This window comes from Mesocricetus auratus, unplaced genomic scaffold, assembly GCF_017639785.1.
Source record: "Mesocricetus auratus isolate SY011 unplaced genomic scaffold, BCM_Maur_2.0 Super-Scaffold_100043, whole genome shotgun sequence".
Classification (NCBI taxonomy): domain Eukaryota; kingdom Metazoa; phylum Chordata; class Mammalia; order Rodentia; family Cricetidae; genus Mesocricetus; species Mesocricetus auratus.
In genome coordinates, this window is record NW_024429220.1 from 8,411,917 (window position 1) to 8,435,296 (window position 23,380).

Consider the following 23,380-nt stretch of genomic DNA (forward strand, 5'->3'; position numbering starts at 1 on the left):
ACTTCACAATGACCTGAGGCTAAGGGCTAAGGATGAAAATAAAGACAAAGACAGCCACTCTTCTTACAAGGAGAATGGCATTTATTATTCCAAGGGTAGAGCCTTATATACCAAAGGCAGGCATGGTGGAAATACACCAAGGTCAGAAGCCTAAGTTCCTAGGGCCCTCCAGCAAAGGGTGGGCCAAAAACAGGAATTAGCATTTAGACAACAAACAGGAACTTGCATGCAGGCCTTACTGGGCAGAGGGGATGAGAAGTGTTTTGCTAAAAGCCCTTAGTAACAAGTAGTCAACAGACCCCCATGGGGGAAGTGTTCAACAGGGCTCATGCTCAGGGCAGAGAATGGAGGCCACTGAAGACTGAGGTGTGGCCAGTCTCAGGTTGATCCTTCCAGGAGGGGCGGGTCCTCTCTAGGTGCAGAGAATGCCCAGGGAGATGGAAGCAGGGGGTTGTTGGTTGTTGGGGCCCAGAGCAGAGCCCACACTCACCTCAAACACTGGGCAGTGGCTGGAGGATGCTGAAGACAGAGGTGTGGTCAGATTCAGGTGATCCTTCTGGGCGGAGCAGGTCCTCTCTAGGTGCAGAGAAAGCCCAGGGTGAGGGTAGCAGGGGATGTAGGGATTTGGGGCTCAGAGCAGCGCCCCCACTCACCTCAAGCACAGGGCAGGGTGATTTGTAGGATTTAAGACTTTCTTTTGTCAATTTCCTCTAGTTTATCTTCAGTGCATGGGATTCTGTCTTCCATCTCTTGTATTCTGTTAGTTATCTTGCATCTGTGGTTCCTGATTGTTTATTCAACTTTTCTATTTCCAGCATTACCTGTTTATGTTTTCCTGGTTGTTTATTTAACTTTTCTATTTCCAGTATTACCTCAGTTTGTGTTTTTTTATTGTCTCCATTTCTCTTGTCAGGCCTTGAACTGTTTGAATTGTTTCCTTCATCTGTTTGGGATGATCAGGTCTTGCTGGTGTAGAGTTCCAAGACTCTGGTGGTGTCATGTAAGTTTTTCTGATGTTGGATGTGTTCTTACACTGTCTTCTTCCCACCTCTTCTTCCAATGGGTATAGGGGGAGTCTCTCCCCTCCTGGTGCATATGGAGTCAAGGATCTGTCCTCTCCTTTCCTCTTTCTCTCTCCCTCTCCCCCCCCCCACTATCTCACTTTCTCCTGGATGGAGGATGGGTGAGACCAGAAGGATGGCCCATGATGCTGGCTGCTTTCTTCTGCCTCCTAGTCCCTCTAAAATTGTTTCTTATTTAAATAGATATATTCAAAAAATCCTTTCTTAAGATATCCTATTGTTTCCTTGGCACCTATATTGTCTGCAGGAGTTGATTTAAATATGCTAAGATTGTTTTACATTTTGTATTTTCTCTGTCCCACCTCATTAATAACAATGGTCTCAGTGTGAGTAAGAATTAATGAATTTTAACTTTACTTACTAAGTGACTATTTATTTACATTACTCATTATATATAAAGACATGTTAGAGTTGGCAGCAAAGGAACTTGAATTCCTATATCCTACCTGTGTTTTTGAAGCATTTCTATTGCAATTTAAAATGGTGATAATATATTTTACTGGTAGCTTGTTTAAATATGAATCTTAATTCAGAGAACTGAGATATGAACATTTGTCTTAATACAATTTGTATTATATTGCGTTCATTTTAATGACTCCATAGAGGATTGAGATGCTAATGGTTTGACTATTGTGGTGATACATTGTTTACGATCTAAGCCACTGTGAAGATCATACTGCAAAGCCAGCTACAGTAGCTAGTTATAGAAGCCTGGCAGTGATGGCACACTCCTTTAATCCCAAGACTCAGGAGACAAAGGAAGATGGATCTCTGTGAGTTCAAGACCATCCTGGGCTACATGAGAGTGAACCAGTCTATTAGAGAAACAGGGTTTATGTTTTTAATCCCAGCTCTAGAGAACATATAAGGAGTTCAGTGCTGTCTCAGTAGCAGTCTGAGATTTGGTGAGGAGCAGTGTAGTCTGTAGATGCAATCTCTGGTTCAGTGGATCGCCTCTTCTGTCTGACCATTGTCTGAAGTGAGAACACTCTGGTGGCTTGCCTGCTTTGCTTCTCTGATCATGAGGTTGAACCCCAATATTTGTTTCTGGGGTTTTACTTTTGGTGTTACAGACTATTGCTAGATCCTTAAACCAGAGAAATTCTTTTCTTAAATTGATTTTATACATATGTTTTAAATTATGTACATAAATGTATGTATGTAAGCCTTATATGTATATATCATGTATATATATTGTGTACGTGTGTATGTGTGTATGTGCTAAAGTGCTCACAAAGACTAGAAGAAGGTGTCAGCTCTCCTGGAGCTGGAGTTATGTGAGATTGTGTATTGCCTGTCCCGGGTGGTGGTAAATGACTTCCGGACCTCTTCAAGAACAACAAGTACTCTTTCATTTTTAAACTCTACTATTTTTTCTATTTTTATTGTATATACCAACCCCAGTTCCCCCTCCCTCCCTCCCCTTCCCCCAACCCCCTTCCTCCTCCCTTCTTACCCCCAGCCCACCCATTCCTATGATAAAGCCTCCCTTGGGAGTCCAGCATATGACAGAGTCTACATCCAGTAACTTTGGGAAGCAGTGACCCACTACCAAGGGCCAGACTGGGCTCCATGAGTTCAGTTGAAGAGAGTGAAGAACCCAGAGAATAGGAGCTCATGAGCTCTGGACTGTAGCTGAGGAACCTGTATGAGACCTAACTAGGCCCTCTGAATGTGGGTGGCAGTTATGTGGCTTGATCTGTTGGGAGGCCCCTGGCAGTGGGACAAGCGCTCTTAACTGCTTACCCATCTCTCCAGTCCCAATGCTTTTGAAATTTTTCTCAAGCAAAGAATTTTTCCATGAATGGATTTTGTCAAAATTCAACAGTTGTATGTAATAATAGAAGGAATTCTTACTTTGTATGAAGGCAAATGCACAAACACGGGTGCTGTCATGGTTTCTCAGAGAAGACATCATAATATGTATCAGAAACCTGCATAGTAATCTTGGAGTTGCTTAGATGAGAGTAGCCAGACTCCTCAAATCCAAATTCTTGAGATACTTTCTATGATTAACTTCTTTAAATTAACCTCACACTTTGGAATCGTATTGTCCTGGATCTCGATCTGTTGTCTTCATGACATCTTTCCAATGATAAATCTTCTATTCATCCATGTAAGTGTATGTTGCCTACTTACGGCTGGCACTAAAAAGGTGAAGGAGGATTACAAATTGAAGTGTGTATGTGTTTATGTGTGTGCATTTGTGTGTGTGTGTTCCATGTGTGCATGTGTGCGTATGTGTATGAGTGCATGCAGGAGTGTGCATGCATGTATGGGTGCGGGCATATGTGTGTGTGCATGCGTGTGTGCAGGCATGCTTGTGTGCATGTCTGTGTATGTATGTGTGTGTGTACGCGTGGGTGCGTACATATGTGTATGTGTGCGCAAGCGTGGGTGCAGCCATGTATGTGTACAAGTGTGTGTATGCAAGTGTGAATGTTTTTTTGTGCATTCATGGGTGTCTACACATGTACGTGTGTGCATGTATGTGTGTGCATGCATGTGTTCATTTGTGTGTGCGTGCATGTGTGTTTTTCAGGTGTGTGCATGTGTGTGTTTCTGTACATGTGCATGTGTGTACATTTATGTGCATGTTTGTGATATGTGTGTGTGTGTGCACGTGTGGCTGTGTGTATGATTTTTGGCCTTTATTTTGGATACATCCCTGAACCTAATACCTAGAGCTGTATGTGGGTTTTTGTTATACAGGGGATGTCTTTACCACACAGGACTTGACAACTAGATGTGGATGTGGGGCATTAATTGCATGGGAGCTACCTTTCAGGACCTGATGGCAAGTTGTAAGTTCATTGAGTATGTACATGGGTTTGTTGGAGTAGGTGTGCCTGAATGTCTTTCTGGGTGTGTGGCTATGCACCTGACATTTATTATAGGGCAGGGTGTGCATTCTGGTAAACTAGCTGTGTATAGGAACTTTGGGTATAGGGGCATCTGTGTCAAGCAGAACCTGACACCTAGCCCTGAGTAGACAGCTTTAACTATATGGAGTAATAATAATGGACCCGACACAGAACACCTTCCCTTCCCCCTGTGTCTGTCTGTCTGTCTGTCTGTCTGTCTGTCTGTCTGTCTGTCCGTCTATCATCTGCCTCATATCTCTGTCTCTTTGACTTCAGTCTCTATTTTTGTCATTGCCTTTATCTCTCTTTCTCTCCTCTTTTTCTCCATATGTGTGTGTATGTATATGTTTGTTGTAGGGAGATGAACACCTAGGAGAGGGACATGGTTGTGTGTAAACAGGGCTTTGATTGTATTGTTGAGTATGTGCATGGTTTCATACTAGCATGTGTGTGTGGCTGTGTACCTGGCGTTTGGCTATAGGGAAGAGTGTATATGAATACTAGTAAACCAGTTGCAGGTTCTATACATCTGTTCTTAGCTCTCATTCAGATGTGAGTATAAAACACAGAGGACCAGAAGGGGAGGAGCTTCCTAGCATGAATGGCTATCTTGATCTATATGTGTAAGTGGTACTTTTATTGCGGGGGATAGGGTACTAACCAGGAGCTGAAACCTAAGTCTTATGTATCTGTGGGGTTTTGGATGTGTAGGAGGAACTATGTGGTAGATCCTGTCAAAGCCATGTTTTTGTATGAGGCTTTGACTACAGGAGAGGTGACATCTACTAGTACCTGCGACTAGATTCCTGTACAAATTCAAGTTATACAGTGGTTGGTGGAAGGAGGTGTGGGTGAGTTTGTCCCTAGCAGACCACTGAGCATTTTGTCACTAGTGTGGGGAATCTAACAGTACTGATCAAGTACCCGTGTTTGTGTATTGAACCTTGAGATTAGGGCAGGACGTACCTATCATGGCCTGCTGCCTAGTCCTGTGTATGTGATCTGTTTAAGAGACGAAGTGCTGAACAGAACCTGAAACATAGGCCTGACTATGGGGCTTCAACTATAATGGAGGTGATACAAAATACAACCCTACACTTATCCATTTGTGTATGTAAATGCATATATGCATGCATTCATGCATGTATGTATGTATGAATGCATGCATGCATGCTAGTGTTCTACTACAGGGGAAGTAGTATCTTGCAGGATCTGACATCTTGCCATGTACATACATGGCTTTATGTTTGTGTGTGAGTAAACATGTGTGTATGTGGGGTTGTGCTATAGTGAAGTTTGTAACTTTAGCTGGTGTACAGTAGGATCTGACATACATACAAACAGCCACAAACACACATGCACACAAAACACACACACATGCACACACAAGCACACACACATGCACACATAAAGCACATGCACACATTCACACATGCACACAGAAACAGGGATAAGTTTTAGGTTACATTATTTGTCCCTTCCCTTATGACTGAAGCCCCACACTCAGTCCTATGTTCCATGTAGTGCTAGGCATCTCCTCTCTTAAACAGATCACACAGGATACCTAAATAGAACCTGACACCAATCTATCTATCTGTGTGATTGTGTGTGTGTGTGTGTGTAAATACTTATATAGCTGGTCTTGAGAGCTAGTTATATGTGTGAGATCTGTCTGTGGATAGGGGGTGAATAAAAAGATACCTAGATATTTGTGTGTATGTGTGTGTGTTATGTGTGAGGGATGTCTTTAGGAAAGGAGGTACCAAAAAGGATACTTACATGATACTTGTATGTGTATACTTATATAGCTGGTGGCGACAGCGAGATATGTGTGTGGGATCTGTCTGTAGGAGAGTAAGTGCCTAAAAGGATACCTAAATGTGTGTGTTTGTGTGTGTGTATTTACATAGCTAGTCTTGACCACTCATTATGTGTGGAATTTGTCTGTAAGAGAGGGTATACCTAAAAGGATATTTAGATGTGTATGTGTGTGTATACTTACACAGCTGGTCCTTACAATTAGTTATGTGTGTGGGATCTGTCTGGAATAGAGGGGGTATCTAAAAGAGAGTTTCTAAAAGGATACATAGAAGTGTGTGTGTGTGTGTACTAATATAACTGGTCTTAACACCTACTCATGTGTGGGGATTTATCGTAGGAGAGGGGATGCCTATAAGGATTTCAGGGTGTGGTATGGTGGTGGGTGGGTGTGGGTGTATACTTACACAGCTGGTCTTGACAGCTAGTTATGTGTTTGGGATTTGACTGTAGGAGAAGTGGTGCCTAAAAGGATACGTGTGTGTGTGTGTTTATATAGATCGTCTTGAAAGCTGATTATGTGTGTGGGAGAGGCAGTGATTAAAATTATAATTAGATGTGTGTGTTAGTGTGTGTGTGTAATCACATAGCTTGTCTTGAGAGTTAGTCATGTGTGTGGGATTTGTCTGTAGGAACTGGGTGACCAAAAGGATACCTAGATGTGTGTATGTGGGACAAGTATACTTACATTACTGGTCTTGACAGCTTGTTATGAATGTGGGATATTTCAGTAGATGGGTGCCTAAAAGGATATTTAGGTGTGTGTGTGTGTGTGTGTGTGTGTGTGTGTGTGTGTGTGTGTGTACTTATACTGGTCTTGACAGCTAGTTATGTATATGGCATTAGTCTGTAGGAGGGAGGGTGCCTAAGGTATGAACCAAGGTGTGTTCGTGTGTGTGTGTGTGTGTGTGTTCATGTGTGTCTGTTTGTGTATAATTATGTTTTTCTGGACAGGTAGTTGTGTGTGTGGCATTTGTCTGTAGGTGGGGTACCTAAAAAGGGAAGCGAGGTTTTTGTTTGTGTATGTGTGTGTTATATTACTAGTCTTGACAGCTAGTGGGGATCTGTCTGTAGAATGGTGGTGCATAAAAGAATACCTAGATGAGTGTGTGTGTGTGTGTGTGTGTGTGTGTGTGTGTGTGTGTGTGTGTGTCTGGTCTTGTTGGCTCCTTATGTGTGTGGGATTTGTCTGTACTAGAGGGATGCCACAAAGGATAACTATATTTGTGTGTGTGTGTGTGTGTGTGATTATGGGTACTTTAGTTGTTAGGTAGGGATAACCTCACATTACCCATCACTCTCCAGACTGTAATGTGCCATTCTGGTTTAGGAATGGGGTCAATGTCCAACATGGCCCAATAACAAACAGTACAACCTGAAACCCAGCACATTGTGTGTTATAGGGTTTCAGCAGAACTTGATGCCTGGCATTGTAGCTGTGTCTTCAGAAGAATAGTGTCCAGCAATGGTAATTCCTCCCAAGTGTGCAAGGCCTGATAGGGGGTTAAGGTTCCAGAATGGTGTGCTAGTTATCCATTAATGTGCAGTAGGAGGTCAAACAGAACTGGACACCTAGAAGTGGATGAGTGGTGACAGGGGTGGTGGTCTCTTCAATGTGTTTGATGAATAACACTGACTGTCAGAGGGTTGCAGTGGAAGAAGGGGATGTCCAGTTGGGCCCCAATGTTAGCTTATGGATGAACTGGTGTCCATCAAGATCTGATAAGCATATAGTAGCAGGCTGGGCATGTGTAATGTGATGTCTGGGAGTGTTAGACCCTTCTGAGTGTGGGTGAGGCAGTTAGGGTGTCAGCAGAGCCTGAGACCTAACAGTGCATGTTGGTGTGCCTGTATCTCTGGTCAGCACCAGCCCACATATTGTGCAGTCTGTCAAGCTTTGCAGGACATGGCCTAAGTCCCATTTCCATCAAAAAGACCTGATAACTAGCGGTGAATACGGGTGGCATCAATGGTGTGTGTATCAGGGCCTTATTCCTACAAGTGTAGAAGTGGGCTGGGAATTACGTCTAGCATGCCCTCTTCTAAACTTTTAGTGTAAGGCCCTAAAACACATACAATTGATGATAACTAAATTCATTTCTAGGCATCAGGCCTGCTTGATATCCCCTCCCTGACTGTTATAGGCTCACATACACTGACACGGCTTCCATCACACATGCAGTGCACGACTGTAGTAGGGAACAGAACTGTGGGACCCATGAAACATCAGTAGGCACTGAGCATCAATGAGGTGCAGTTTGTGTCCAGTGGGTCCTAAGAAGTGGCTCTGCAGGAGGAATGGTTGAGGGCGTTCTAATAGGATTTGATACGGTTTATGTGGAGGGATTCATAGTTGGTGTCCAGTGAGGCCTGACATGGAGAAAATCACATGGGGCTGATGGGGAGCTGATTCTAATATGACACAACGTATCTGGGGGGGTGTAAGGAGATGCCACATCAACAGGTGACAATTACTAACAAGGATGTTTGAGCACAGCAGGTGAATGGGGCCACATCAGGTCTTGATTCTTACTGGTGTGAGGTGGTTGGGAAGGGGCATCCTGAACTGATATTTAATAATGTGTGAAGACTTTGATGCATGAGTGTGTGCGGTAAAGAAAAGTATCATGTAAGGCCTGATTACAAATGTATGTGTGGCTTGTGGGCTGTCAGGCCCTGGCATCTATAGTTTTGGGAAATGTGGAGTGTTCATCACAGTCTGGGTGTGATGAATTCATTGCAGGGGAGCAGGAGGGTGATGTGTTCTGTGTGGTAGACATCTAGTAGTGTGTGTGGAACAGGCATGGGGAGTGTGCAACTCTAGGCTTTCTGGGCTCCAGGAGCAGCAGCATGGAGACTCATCGGCTCCAGAAGTCCTATGTGTTTCCTATGCTCAATCCCCCTCTTATACTGGGCTGAGGTATTTGAGAGCCAAAAGCAAAGCAGACCAGCTGGAAGTGGCCCCCAGCTCTGAATAGTGATCACTCTGCTTGTGGTCCATATCTTCATGCAGTAATCTTGAGCTGCGAATGTGTGTAAAAGAGAGGAGAGCAGAGCCCATCAGCCTGTCTGCCTAGCATTCACTACATGCTGCCTAGCACTGAACCACCATCTTGTTGTCTTCTGGGGTGTGACAGTGTCCAGGCTTCCTCTAGATGTCGTAGGTTGCAGTGGTCCTCCAGCCATTCTCCGGCTTCTGTCTTTTCTTGACTCATGGCATCAGAGCTCATCTGATCATATTTCATCTTCTCTGTTGTTTCTGGTCTTCCTCCATACAAAGCAGAACTTTTGCAGGTCTCTTCTGTAGCTCTTCCATGAACATTGCAGTGTTGGGATCTGGAGTCAGCTGTAATATTTGAGAGTCTTTTCTTTCTTCTAACAGGTTCCTTGTTGTTTGCTTTTGCATACTTGTCCTGCCATCCTATAGGAAAGACCATTTTCTCTGCCTTGACTTCCTGGGTGCTTCTGCCAAAATTTATCTTACATGATCTAGGTGGGTCTGTTACTGGGATTTGGATCCATGTGTCCAGTCTCTGTTCCTCCCCTGTCAAACTTTATGGACATCTGAGGGTTTATATGATGTTGTGGAACCAGAAGTGCAGACTCTGCCAACTCTTCTAGAATTAGACCCAGTGGATTGTTGGATTGAATGTTTGGGCATCAGATGGTCATTTTCTGAGTCTGTCTGAAGAAAGGTCTGTCACATTAACAACAGTGACTGCTGCTGAGAACAGGGGTCTGAGAGTTTATATTCCTTTGGATTCCTTGGAAATCATAAGTGCTTGAACGCCAATTAGTATAAATTCTCTTAGAGTTCTCCTTGAATACTTCAGTAACTGCTTTACCTGCTCACAGCCTCTATTCAACACCAGTGAGAAACAGCACAAGTAGATGACCTCAAGTGAGCCATTTCCATGTTATTGGTGGCCTGGCCAACAGGATCCATGGACACTGTGCTTTTCATGCATTCCAGTCTAGTTGTCATGTAGAAATGCACACTGGCTTCACAATTCACTGCTGAGGCATGCTTTTATCTGTTCGGGCAGGTCTCCTGGGTCATCTGTGAGGAAAGAAAGGCATAAGTAACCTTTTTGCACTGTCAAAATAGACACAGCTCCACAGTGTGGTGGAGATTCCACACTAAAACATCCACTTGGAAACTTTCATTAAAGGGGATCCACCCATCGTCTGCACATCTTGACAAGAATTGGGCAGGGGCCTTCTGTGGTGGCATGCAGAAACTGAAGCCATTTCATTCCTCTTCACAGTATGACCTGTGTGTGGAGCTCCTGGGATCCTCAGGAGCTCAGGAAATTACCTGGTGGATTTTTATCACCATCATCTGAACTAAGTGTTCAGATCCTCTGCTCAGGAATCCCCTGGAGATGGGCTTCAGGATGTGGCCGAGCACCTACAAGATAAGGAATGTAAAAGCTGAATGATAGTTCCACTTTCCCCAAACAGAAGACCTGTGTTCTTGGCAGGTTTTCTTTTAGTGCAATTCAGGGACTAAAGAGGCAGGTATAATGCTCATTGTCTTCCAATGTGACCTTCCCTAGGCCAACATCATTAGGGTCTCCTCAGTGATGTCTGATTTCATGGAATAATTTCTCATGGTTGCCCTGGTACTTTGCAGGAATCAGGCTCTAGGAGCAGAGGAGGAAAAGTATTGTCCCATAAGCATGTCTACACATAGGCATTCTGCTTCTTGCACCCCATCTCACGTCCTCTGTCTATATTACACAGGATACATACTTGGTAAAAATGAGCCTCCACAAAGATCCTGTCCAAAAGACCCTGCAAAAATTAGGAGAGAAAAAAATGGCCAATAAGCGATCTGGGTTTATCTATGAGACTCCGTGTGATCACATCAGGCTCCAGGTAAGTGTTAGTAAACAGAAATAAACCTCACATCTGTTCATAGTGAGGTTTAACTTCTTAAGCACCATCTTAAGAAGCCAGTGATTTTCTTATTTTGTCTGTCCTGGGTTAGACTGACCAGGCCACAGCACTCAAGTTTCCCTTTCCCCCTGTGCTGGCTTCAGGAAAGCACATCAGGACAGAAACTAGCTTTAGTCATCACCAGGTAGGCAGAGCAGCATCGCCCACAGGAGCAAGAAGCTCTGTAGCTCTGTGAGGTCATGTCCACCCACATGTTTGTTTTTCCTCCGGGCAGTACAGAGACAGTAACTGCTCAGTTTCAGAGAGACTGTCCTACCATACAGGGGTAAGAAGATGTTCACCCTTTCTACAAAAACTGTTCCTCCATAAAGGTTAGGGCATAGTGGGTCAGAGGGGAAAGAAGCTCTACTAGCCCCAAGTTATGCCAAGATCCCTCTCAGTGCATGGCTGTGTTGTCTCATGATTTTGTCCCTCTGCGTCGTGAGCTCAATGACCATTTTCCTTGGAATTGAACATGTCTGGCTTTGGCAGCCTCATTCTTATTTGTCTGTAGACCAGTGCCAAGGATAGACCAGATCACAGACACATCTCTCATACAACAGGACTAGATAGGTAGTTTCAATATTGTCTTTAGCCCCCTGAGGCCCACAGATGAGCCCTGGCATTCAGTCCCTTCTGAGTGGCCACTTTTCATTGCAGACAGCAGTGATCTGTGTCAAGTGTGTCTATGACATCTCCAAAGACAACTTTCACAGGAGGACACACAGGCAGACAGCCTGGCCAAATGCCTCAACTCTATGGTCACAAGGTTCTGTCTATGTCTAACCTCTGATGTGGGATCTAAATTAAAGGATTCCCAAGACTGGACTAAGTCATGAGTTTACTGTGCTCCAAGACAGGCAAGTAACACCCACCTTCCACAGTGGAGTCATATCCCGGCATTCCATCCACAGTGGTACCCATTTCCTTCCAGCTGCTGTCACCGTCCTGTTAGGAGACAATTATGCTTCTGACAAAAGCCCCACAGTAAGGCCCCTTCACCAACAGCTAGACTGGTCCAGCATCATGCAGTAGGACTGTGACTCCTGCGATAAGAGGGACAATGGGATGTAGGCAGGCTGCAAACACAACAGCAGCGAAAGGAGGAAGAGGGAAGAGAAGGGCCACCTCTCCCTCAGTGTGACAAAACATCTCCCTTTGACCTTACCTTTGTAAAGAAAGACAAAAGAGCATTGCTGTGGTCTATCCATGAAGACTGTCCCTACAGGACTTTTAATTCACGGACAGTTTGGAGGTGAATTTTGGCACAAGGCTTCCCTCTGAGGAGAATGCTATGGAAGGCCATCTTTAGGACTTAGCCTTGTTACCCATAGTTTTCTATGGAGAATCCTGTGGTAGATGATGGCTTACCTCCTCCTGAGGTGGACTTCTCTCCTGGGTTAGGGGACTTATGGCCATCTGGATTTCCTGCAGGGCTCCCACTTCGGCTGTCTCAGTCACACCAGGAAAATTCCTACCCATGTCTCAACCTCCATAGATACATATCACTTCAGATGATAATGATGTATGCATGACACAGACTTAAGAACTTTGAGCCGGGCGGTGGTGGCACACACCTTTAATCCCAGCACTCAGGAGGCAGAGGCAGGTGGATCTCTGTGAGTTCAAGGCCAGGCTGGACCAACAGCCTCCAAAACAATACAGAGAAACCATGTCTTGTAAAACCAAAACAAAAAACAAAAAAACAAAAAACAGAACTTTGAAATATACAGTTCAGATTCTTGACTCTTATTCTATTCTGGGCCATCCATTTTCAAGTGGTTTCTCCCCTCATACTCTTCCCTAGCATTTGGAGTTTTATTACCTCAAACCTTTGATCCTCTCCTATCCTTTCCTATTTTAACTAATTTTTTCTGCCTCTGAAACCACTGCTTCTCATCCTCTGTTGTTTACCTTCAGCTAAACAATTTCATGCTGATGGGTATGGTGGTGCTATAGGACTGTTCCTTTAGAAATCAGATTTGCTAGTTTTCATATTCATGACTGTCATGTGTTGTTTGCAGCGGACATTAGAAAACATACAGATTGAGAAACACAGGAGTGCGTCTTGGGCACCCCATGCAGCTGCGTGTGTGCCACCGCACCACTCTCCACTTCCACTGGTACCACTTCCTCCTGAGAAACATGACTTCTCTTGCAGGCTGGCATGCAGCAGCATAGCCGTCTCAGACAATTTCCAATTCTCTTCTTAACCCTCTTCCAGCCTCGGGATAGACAGCTGGCAGAGGCTGTAGTTACATCTTCAGGAGGGACATCATCAGAGATGTTGTTGGATGTTGACTGAGGGGATGATTTCTGGATTTCAGTTATGTCTTCATAACTTATGTCTTCAGGAGAGACATTGTCATACGTTTCATGAAGGGAAGATCTCTGGACTTCAATTATGTCTTCAGGAGAGACATTGTCATATGTTTCATGAAGGGAAGATCTCTGGGCTTCAATTATGTCTTCATGAGAGACATTGTCATATGTTTCATGAAGGGAAGACCTCTGGACTTCAATTATGTCTTCAGGAGTGACAGCATCAAAAATCCTGTTTGTGGATGTTTCCTTAAGGGAAGATCTCTGGATTTCAGGTCTGCCTTCATTAGGGACATCATCAAAGGTGTTCTTAGATGATGGCTGAAGGGAATATCTCTGGATTTCAGGTCTGCCTTCAGTAGGGACATCATCAAAGGTGTTCTTAGATGATGGCTGAAGGGAAGATCTTTGGATTTCAGGTCTGCCTTCAGTAGGGACATCATCAAAGTTGTTCTTAGATGATGTCTGAAGGGAAGATTTCTGGATTTCAGGAATGTCTGCAGGAGTGACATCATCAAAGCTGTTCTTGGATGTGTCCTGAAGGGAAGAAATCTGGATTTCAGGAATGCCTTCAGGGGTGACATCGCCAAAGGTGTTCTCAGATGTTTCCCGAAGAGAATCTTTCTGGATGTCATATGTGCCAGTGGTATTCACAATGTGAGGTACCTCCCTGTAACTTCCTGAACTCTGAGTGCATGAGCTGTTGTTGGGGGTGTTCACTTCCTGGGATGTCTTGCAGGACAAATATTTTGAAGAAGTAATGCTCTCAGAGGACAGGGATCTTGAGGATGACGAATAGCAAATCATGCTATCCACTGCCAAACATCTACTCTTGACATAAGTGATCTTATGACGAGCCAATTTGGGGGCTGGGTGTGAACGTTTGTTTCCCTTCTGCTGGCAGCACAAGGTGGCAGGCATGCTCAGGCTTCTCGTGGTCTTCTTCTTTGATCCCTTCTCATCATGCACCCAGTGTTCCTCCAGCAAGGGGGGAGAGAGCAAGCTCACTCAGTCCCCTCTGAGAAGTAATACCAGTGAGAGCATCTGCTTGGAACATAGCAACACAGGCCTGCAAAAACTTCTCAGCATATTTAGAGTCGTTGCGGAGTGACTTGTGGTTTAAAATTAGGTATGTGGCCATTATGCTATTGAATTTTTTTCTCACGTAGACAAGCACTAATGGCCTTTGGGTCGTAGCCCATCCTCCACATAGCCACCAAAATGCTGGGATTTGGGTTGTTGCAGAGTGCCTCTAAGTATGGTGTGATTTTGCATATTTCTTCCTTTGCCTTGACCCACTGGTGCTGCCTAATGTCATATATCTTGGGCCTCTGCTCAGGCTTCACAGTGAACAACTGCTCAATGATGTCTGCTATGTTTTCTGAAAGTCTGTAAGGGAGGTGGTACTTGGGATCCTGCATCTCCTCCTCCATCTCTGAGTAGGTACAGCCCTTGAATGGAAAGTCTGCCATCACCATTGCATATAAAACCACTCCCATGCTCCAGATGTCCGCTGCCTTTGCATCGTATTCTTTGTCATAGAACAGCTCTGGAGCACAATATCCAATGGTTCCGCAGAACCCCTTGGTACCTTGGCCAGGGGTGACACGGGTGGCCAGGCCAAAGTCGCACAGCTTGATGTTGCCTTTGTCATCAAGCAGCATATTATCCAGCTTGATGTCTCGGTGTGCAATGTCATTCTTATGGCAGTAGTGAACTGCACACACTAGCTGTGTAAAAATGTGCTGGGCCTCCTCCTCCTGCAGAGAGCCCACCCTCTCAATGTGGCTCACCAGATCTCCACCAGCAGCATGTTCCAACACCATATAGGTGTAATCTTCGGTGTTGATGACATGGAACAGCTTGATAATATATGGGTGGTCCAACATTTTCAAGATGTCAAGTTCGGTTTGAATGCTGAAGTCATTCCTTGTTCTATTTTGCAGGACCTTGATGGCAACTTGCTCCTCTGTTTGAAGGTGGCAGGCAAGCTTCACCTCAGCAAAGTTCCCTTTGCCAAGGGTCCTGAGGATGACATAATGATCGGATAGTGTCTCCTTTTCAGAGGTGCTGGCCTTCAGGTCCAGCTGCATCGTCACCTTCTCACTGGTCTTGTTAGTGAGGTTCTTGGTAATATCCATGACAACACCAACTGAGAAAACCAGATCAAAAACAAAGAGAAGTAGGTCTTAGGGAAAGTCTATAGCTTTCAGTTTATACTTGGAGAAGTGTCACAAATGCAAACTTACAATGAACCTGTGAGTCACACAAATAAAAATGAGAATAAACTTAACTCCATAAAGGATTTTGGAAAATGTACTGAAGATGAGAACTGAATCTAAGGAAATAGACAATAATGAACATTGCAAAAGCATAAAACATTGATTATTAAAAAGGGCAAACAAAACAGACACAACCTTACCAAAAGTGGTTATGTAGGAGAAAACACAGTTTAAATCTATAGCCAAATTTTGGTGCTGTTACAGCCAACGTGGCTGGAATGTAAAGAATCATTTGGAAGTATTTCTTTTGACAACTAACATGACCATTCATGGGAATAAATTTTTCTTCACTACTGAGTTTTCAATAACCTAAACAATGGAAATCATATAGTCATAAACACTTGAAATACTTTCTTAATGAAAGTATAGAGTACAAATAGTAACACAGAATCAACATTTCTGAAGAAATAACTAAATCAGAGGGACTACAAATGATCATGGTACACAGTTTAACAGATGCTCTCCTGCTGGGAGAAAGAAATGCAGTTTTTTAAGGAAAAGATTTCCATTCAAATTCTAAGTTAATCTTTTAACAGCCATCAAATTTACCTATGTTTCCTGTTCCCGAATAGCGCATTTTACTCTGACATAAGTTGGGTGAATATGATGATATCATATTTGTCTTTTAGTAATGTAGAAAATCATTGTGCGTTAATTAATAGCCATTTGCTGTCATGAAAACTCAATTCATGAGACATTTCTCAGAAATCCATGGTATCTATCACATATTTAAACCATATGTACATTTACAACTTATTTTGAATTTTTTATTCTTTCAATAGTTTTGATAAATTTGCACATAATTATTCAATTTACATTTTAATTCTACTTCTTTGTTTTCAGATATGATAATGTTTCTATGAGGGAAGATATTACAGGTTTGTTGTTTCCTGACTTCTTAAGTATGAATAATGAGAATGTTCCAATGGTTCTCTGGTCTCTATATAGTGATAAAATAAAAGGCTTTCTAAGCAAAGAACCTAGACTCACTTAGTTGTGCTAATTTAGGCTGGATGCTCACATGAGTGGCACATTTTATTTCCAGAGTACTATCAATAGCCCTGACTTTCTTTCTTTCTTTCCATCTTTTCTTTCTTTCTTTCTTTCCATCCTTTCTTTCTTTCTTTCTTTCTTTCTTTCTTCCTTCCTTCCTTTCTTTCTTCCTTTCCATATTTTCCTTCCTTCCTTCCTTTATATTTTCTTTGACCAGAGGTATCTTTGTCTTTCTAATGTTCATTTCCCTTTCTGACATTGTATTATCTTTCTCATATCATTACAGAACATCACAAATTCAGCATCTTAAGAGACACCTCAGCCTCAATACAAGGGGGAGTTCCTAGGTTCTGCCCTAAATGATATGATAGATTTTGATGATCCCCCATGGGAGGCCTCACACTCCTTTAGGAGTGGATGGAGGGATGGGATGGGGGTTGGTGGGGAGAATGGAAGGAAGAGAGGGAGTGGGAACTGGGGTTGGTATGTAAAATATGATTGCTTTTAATTTAACTAAAAATTAATTAAACCAAAAAAGGCTTTCTAGGAGTCAATGATGTCAACACGTTTCTCATTCAAATTGCTCAAGTTTCCCAGTATTTTTATCCTATTCTCATATATTATACCCTGGCCATATTTTCCTTCTTTGCCATCCCCCAGACTCTCCCCCTGTGTTCCCCAGATTTACCCTCTCTACCTATCTACTCAGAAAAGGTCAGGCTTCTCAGGATCATCAACCAAACATGGCATAATATGCTACTGTAAGACTGGGAAATACAGCAGCAGGAGGAAAAGGGTAGCATAAACGGGCCAAAGAATGAGTGACCATCCGCCTCCCACTGTTAGGAATCCCACAATACCATAGGCTACTTAGCAATATCATATATGCATAGGAACTGGTTAAGACCCACTACAGGCTCCCTGATCTCTGTGAGCCCCTATGAGTGCCAGACAATTTCTCTGTGGGCAATGATTCTGTGCTGTCCCTGACCCCTCTGGTTCCTCTGATTCTTCATTTACAAGTATTTTTAAAATGTATACTTGCATGAAATGGAAAACTGGAGCAAATGGCAAACTTCTAAACTTGTGTGAACTACCAAAACTGAAAAGATAGCATATAAAAACCAAAGCAGATCAGTAAAGAGAAACATAGTTCAATATTTATTGAAGAAAAACATCTCTGTAAAAATTTTTAGGTTCTACCTTACTGAATAGCTGAACATGGGACCCATGAAAACTCGCAAAGGTCACATAGACTGCTAAGACTGTTTCTTCTCCACAACCTTGTTGTTATGCCTTATTGCTGAAGATAACACAAGTGTATGTTAGTCAACATGGAGAAGTTGAGTCGGTGCATACCTAGAAGCTTCACCACTACTGACTGACAGTCATGACACAGGAATATACTCTGCAGTGTAGTGAAAGAGAAAGACAATCTTCAATATCATGCACTACAAACCCTAGAACAACAATGACCCATATGCAAAATAGACTGAAACAATAATGGCATAAACACTCTGTCAATTATCAGTCACTATTTGATTGGTTTTTCAGGCCCACTCCAGGAGATGGAATCTGTAACTGACACTCCTAATGTGGCCAAAAAACTGGTTGTCATGGGCCTATGGGAAAACCTGATGCTATTATCCTGCTAAAGGAACACAGTGATAAAACAACTCTTGATGACATAGTGCTATAGTGAGAGATTAGTGTTTCAAACATCCCACACCAGTGAAACTCTCTTGCAGGAGATGGAACTAACAGAGACTCATAACAATGTGGAGAGAGTGTGAGACTTTGTAATACTTCATTCTAGATGGGATGGTTTCTTGAAAATCATTCCTCAAGGTTCATAGAGCAATTGAGAAGTGGAGACAGAAATACATAAGGAGGCAGAGGCAATAGATGTTTCCAAGGAAGAAGATAATCACAGTACAGATGAACACATGAACTCACGTACACACAAGCATAAAAAGGTTCAAGCCAGTTGGGGTTCTAGCAATGAAAGGTGGAAGGGGAAGCAAGTTTCCATGTCTAACCAAGGACACTTTTGCAACTGTTTCCTGATGGCAAAGGAAGAATCAGTTTCCTTCAATGAATTCTCACTGGGTACCTTAACCACTCCTCTTGATAGGATCCATGTGGGGGAATCATTGTCAAACACATGAACCAGCTCAATAGAAATGTCATAGACATTTCGGCTCATTTTCTTTCTTGAGGACATTTTACAGGTATTGATTGCTTGTGTTGATTTTTCTTTTGTGTTTTTTTTAATAGAAAGAGATGAAGACCATAACACTACATGGGTAGGGAGGGAGGAGTGATTGGGAAAGGCACAAAAATGATAGAAATAATTTTAGAAAAGTGTATCCCTCCATAGCTAATGGGCTCCCAAAGCCATTCATGAACTATGGATAAACACTGATTCCACTCCCAGGGCAACCATAGAATGCCCAGGCCTCCCCCATTGACACCCACGTTCAGGGGCCCTGGTTCTGTCTTAGGCAGACACCTATGCTTTTATTGGAAGCTTTTACTGTAGGGAAGAGGTTCCTAAGAAGGACTGGTACCTGGCTTGTATTCATATTGGGACTTTTGCCTCTAGGGGAGGGGGCAATTAGGAGGAGCTGAATCCTGCTATATGTGGGGCTTTGGCTATGCCAGGGAAAATACCTGGTAGAAACAAACATAGCAATGTATTGTGTGAGGGCTTTAGTTACAGAAGAGTGTAGAGCAGGAAGGATGAGCATTTGGTTGTCAGAGTGGGGCTTTGGTTGAATGGAAGAATATAAAGCAGTAAGTAACTAACACCTTTTTCAGAAAAGATGAAAGGCAAGAGAGTCTTTTGTATTTCATAGACATTCATACATAGCAGAACCAGAAAACTAACTCCGTGTGTGTGTGTGTGTGTGTGTGTGTGTGTGTGTTTTCATAGATACTTTAGTTGTTAGCTTGGATTAACCTCACACAACCTGTGATCTCCCATGTGTGTATATGTATATGTGTTTCAGTGGCTATAGAAGAGGGGATTCTGAGCAGTAACTGACTCCAAAATCTGCATGCCGAGGTCATGGCTCTCAGTTGAGGACACCTTGAAGGATATGACTCCTAGCCATGTATAGAGGGCTTTGAATGTAAGGGAATGAGAATTTATCAGCACCTGGCATCATGATCTGTTGTGTATGTATGGGACCTGGGGGCTTGGACTACGGCTGAGGGGATACCTTCTGGCCCAACACCTATCTTTCTCTCTTGCTCTCATGCTACACTGTTTTTACCTCCTCTCCCTTCCCCTCCTCCTCCTCCTCTCCTTCTCACTCCCCTGTGTGTGTCTGTGTGTGTATAACTTGGCTATTCAGGATTTGGAACTTTCCACTTCCTCACTCTGCATCTAATCCCTCCGGCCACCTTCCTTCCTTCTTGTGCCTCAGCTCATGCATCCCATGTAAGCGCCAAACACGAACCCTTTAACATGTTAAATGCATGTATGTGTATGGTTTTGTGCTCATACATAGACACAGGAATTTCTAACCTACTGAGGACATTTATCTTTGTTCATTTGTATGGGTGTGCAGAGCAGACCACTGGGGATTGAATAACCTCAGTGGGAGCTTGTTCCTGAAGGAGACTGATTCTGTCTCCACAGGTACTGATAAGCTGTAACACTCGTCATGGTGTTCCATGTGGAATTGACCCTGTCTGCATTTGCATGTGAACTGCTGTTTCATATTTGTCTTGTATTTGTACCCACATTATTGAGAGGCAGAGCTAACCTCTCCCATAAAAGACCCAATTGCACCTTTATCAATCTAGATTTAGCATGGCATAATCACTTGCCTGCATTTTGACCAGTTGTGGGTCTCTGCAATAGTCTGGTGTGTCAAAAGGAAGGTGCTTTGATGAGGATCAGCTGCTATATTTATATGTGGGTACAACAATTTACTTTTGGAATACAGTTAAATGTTACATTTGTTTAATATGATGGAAGTAGTAGTTTTCTTCTGTTCTCTAGTCCATGACTTCTCCAGCCAAGGTTAGTTGTCTAGTTTATAATGCCAAACATGTATTTCCATAGATAGATATGCAGTGAGAACAAGTGCTTCTAATTAAATGTAGGGTTTTCATTTTTTGCATACATGAAGTCAGCAGATCTACCATTAAAGATGAATGGATACTTCCTTAGACTTGTGACTTGGATGAAACAAGAATAGAACACCATCCTGGGCACATGGAACACTTCCAAAGAATGAGCTGATTGGTGAGAACACAAGCAGCCGTGGTTTCAATTGCGCGGACCACATGCCTCAGGGTTAGTGGCATATGCCTGTTTTCCCAGGTCTCATGGGAGTTAGAAGGAACAGAAGTTCAAGGTCATCCTCAGCAACCTAGAGAGCTTGAGGTCAGCCTGTGAAACAGGAAACCCTGTCTCTAAATAAATGTACTCATGCAAACATGTAAAATCATGGAGGGCAACTGGGTCTGATAGGTATGAATACCATTATCTGAAGTGTCAAACAGAGCTCCTACCTTCTATGAATGAGATACCAGCTTAGATTTCACAGCATCCAGGAGTGGTAATAGCTGGATAATGGTCCATTAAGTGAGGCTTTCATGTGGTGATTGCTGGTTTCTGCATGCAGAGTCCTTATGCAGCCACCTAAACCTGCACTATGCAGTCTTGCAACCTTTGACACTTGTCAAAAATGGATCCAGGGGCGAAAAGATAGGCTTGGAGAAGAGCTATTCTGAGGTAGGGAGAGAGCCAGAGGATTAGAGTGTCCAAGCAACCAAGAAATCTTCCCTAAGGAGAAGGCTTGGGCCCAGCAGAAGGCTGGCAGGGAGTGACAGGCAGGTGGCAGAAGGTTCAGGCTCAATAAAGGGTGGTGCAGAGTGGGTGCTGAGGAGAAGCAATGGGGAGAAGGATTGGAATTGGGAGCAGGAGCAGGGCAGGTTCCCAGGACCCAGGGAGAGGGAAAAGCAAGGTTATCAACAGTGATTAATTTGGGTAAATTTAGTACCTAGTATTTAGTACACACTCATTAAATTTATATACTTGAATAGTGAGTATTATTAAACAATGGTTATCTTTTATAATGTACCCCTATGTATCTAGGCTGAGAGAATATCCCCCTTATGGAATGATCTCCCAAAGCCCATTCATGCACAAGAATAAATACTGGTTCCACTGCCAGTGGCCCCATAGCCTACCCAGGCCTCCAAAATTAGCAGCCATGTTCAGGAGGCATGGTTTGATCTTATGCATACACGTATGCTTTTATTGGAATTTTTACAGTAGGGAAAAGGCTACCCTAAATGTCTGATACCTGGCTTCTATTTGTATTGGGACTTTTGTCTCTAGAGCAGGGGTACTTAGCAGAACCTTAATCCTGCTATATGTTGACATTGGCTGTGCAGGAGAAAATACCTGGTAGCTACAGGTAGAGCAATGTACTGTGTGAGGGCTTAGTTACAGAAGAGGAGACAGACAGAAGGACCTGCATTTGGTTGTAAGAGGGGGCTTTGTTTGGATGGAATGATATCTAGCAGTAAGTAACTGACACTTCATTATGGATGAGTGTGTGTGTGTTTGTGTGTATGTTTGCGAGTGTTTGTATTTGAGAGTGAGAAAGATAGATAGGGAGAGAGAGAGAGAGAGAGAGAGAGAGAGAGAGAATTTTATTTTCATAGCCATTTATACATCACAGGACAAGAAAACTTACTCTGTGTGTGTGTGTGTGTGTGTGTGTGTTTATAGGTATTTTATTTTCTAGGTAGGGCTAACCTCAAAGGACCTGTGAGCTCCCATGTGCGTATGTTCATATGTGTGTCATTGGCTATAGAAGAAGGGATTGTGAGCAGTACCTGACTCCAAATTCTGCATTGGGAGGTTGTGGTTGTAAAACTGGGGACACATTGAAGGACATGACACCTTGCCATATATAGAGGGATTTGGTTGCAAGGCAATGGGAAATATATCAGAACCTGGCATCATGATCTAGCGTGAGTGTATGGCTTGGGGGGCTTTGACTATGAGTGATGTGATATCTACTGGATCCAACACCCATCTTTTTTCTTTCTTGCCCTCAGGCTCTTCTGTTTCTACCTCTCCTCGCTCTCCCTCTCCCTCTCCCCCATCTCTCCTCTGTGTTTGTGTGAATATAACTTGGTTATGCAGGATTTACAATGCCGCAGGTTCTGATATTTGCGTGTTATGATTTGGCTGTAGGGGAGGCTACATCTTGCTGAATCTGATACTTACCCATGTGTGTGTGAGACTTTGCATTTGAAGGGGAAAAGTCAGGATCTGACACACAGCATATGGCCCTGTGTTTCTTTGCAGGGACAGAGAAGTCATTGGTTGTTCTGCGCCTTTTGTGCACTGAGATCACAGACAGAATGCATCTTTCCACACTTCTTCTCTGCCATGGTTGTGAAAATAGATGGTTTCAGGGGATCTGATTTGTGTTTGCACTGTTTCTAGTCTGTCCTGTGTGAAAGGGCCATCAGGCAATATCTGTGCACTATAATGAGATTGATGACTACCTTAATTGCCATCATAGAGCCTTCTTCCAGTAGCTGATGGAAGCAGAAGCAGAGATTAACAACCAAGCACTGAGCAGAACTCCTGGAATCCAGTTGTAGAGAGGGAGGAGTGATGAGCAGAGGGGTCAGGACCATGCTGGCAAAACCCACAGAAACAGCTGACCTGACACGTTGGCGCTCACAGACCACAGTGTGACAGCTGGGGAACCAGCATAGGACTGAAACAGGCCCTCTGAATGTGGGTGTCAGTGGGGGCCCAGGGCAGTCTATGGGACTTCTGGCAGTGGAACCAATGTAGATATATGGGGGAGGACCTAGGTCCTGCCCCAAATGATGTGACAGACTTTGATGATCCACCAATGGAGGTCTCACCCTTCCTGGGGTGCGGATGGGGGATTTATGGTGGGCATGAGAGGATGGGAGGGAGAGGGAACTGGGATTGGTTTGTAAAATAAGATTGTGTATAATAAATACAAATTTATTTTAAAAGATCTTCAACGATGAAATGACAAAAGGAATAAAAGACTGGATGATA

The 23,380-nt window shown here is 43.4% G+C and overlaps 1 pseudogene; it reads right to left on the reverse strand.

Annotated features, from left to right (window-relative positions):
• LOC121135837 overlaps positions 1 to 13,834 on the reverse strand; it is a 31,075-nt pseudogene extending 17,241 nt beyond the window's left edge.
• Between the last annotated feature and the right edge of the window lie 9,546 nt (positions 13,835 to 23,380).